The sequence below is a fragment of the Bos mutus genome, chromosome 19 (genome assembly GCF_027580195.1).
Source record: "Bos mutus isolate GX-2022 chromosome 19, NWIPB_WYAK_1.1, whole genome shotgun sequence".
NCBI lineage: Eukaryota > Metazoa > Chordata > Mammalia > Artiodactyla > Bovidae > Bos > Bos mutus.
In genome coordinates this window covers 25,517,623-25,518,380 of record NC_091635.1, presented here as the reverse complement: position 1 = coordinate 25,518,380, position 758 = coordinate 25,517,623, and positions in this window count along the sequence as shown.

Below are 758 nucleotides of genomic sequence, written 5' to 3'. Positions count from 1 at the left end.
TACCTGTTCCATCTGCTCTTGGTCTGTGCTCTCTGTGGCTGGGGGAGGGAGAGAACGAACCCTTATAGGCGGAAGGTCTTGGAAACTGTCTCAAGTAACCACAACCACAGGAGGGCAAGTAGGGGATGCTTAGGGCCCTCATGTTCCCAGGTGGTTCTGGAGACGCAGGCATGCGAGTGGCTACAGGTGACTTGTGATGTGGACTTTATTTGGAACAGATGGGGAGCAGCAGAGGGCGTCTTCGTGACCAGCCCTGAGCAGGTGTCAGGGACTCGTGAATTTTCCCTCCCAGCAGGTCTGGCAGGTAGAGGTTCTGTAGCCTGAGGATTCGTTTACCCGTAGCACTGTTTTTTTCTTTTTCATCAAATGATTTCTCATGCCAGGAACCAGACTGGAGCCTCAAAAAGGAAGGAACATTTATTTGGGTTCCATGTCCTTGTGGGTCAGAGAGCGGGGAGCGGCTCAGCGGCTGCCTTGAAAAGTACCATAGCCTGGGAGGTCAGAGCCAGGTCGTGAACCCGTGACTTCTGCCCCAGCTTGGGCCGTGCCCTCTTGTCTGCGGAAAGGGCCTGAGCTACTTACTCATCAAATCTTGGTGCCTTTCATTTCCATGTGACACTTTTTGGCCAAGGATTCACTTGAAAGCAAAAGGCAGGAGCCATTGCTCACTGAAGACCCAAGGTCCAGCTCCAGACCTGGGGTTTACATCCCTCCCCGTTCCGTGCCAATGTGCAGCCCCCACAGGGAGACTTCCCTGC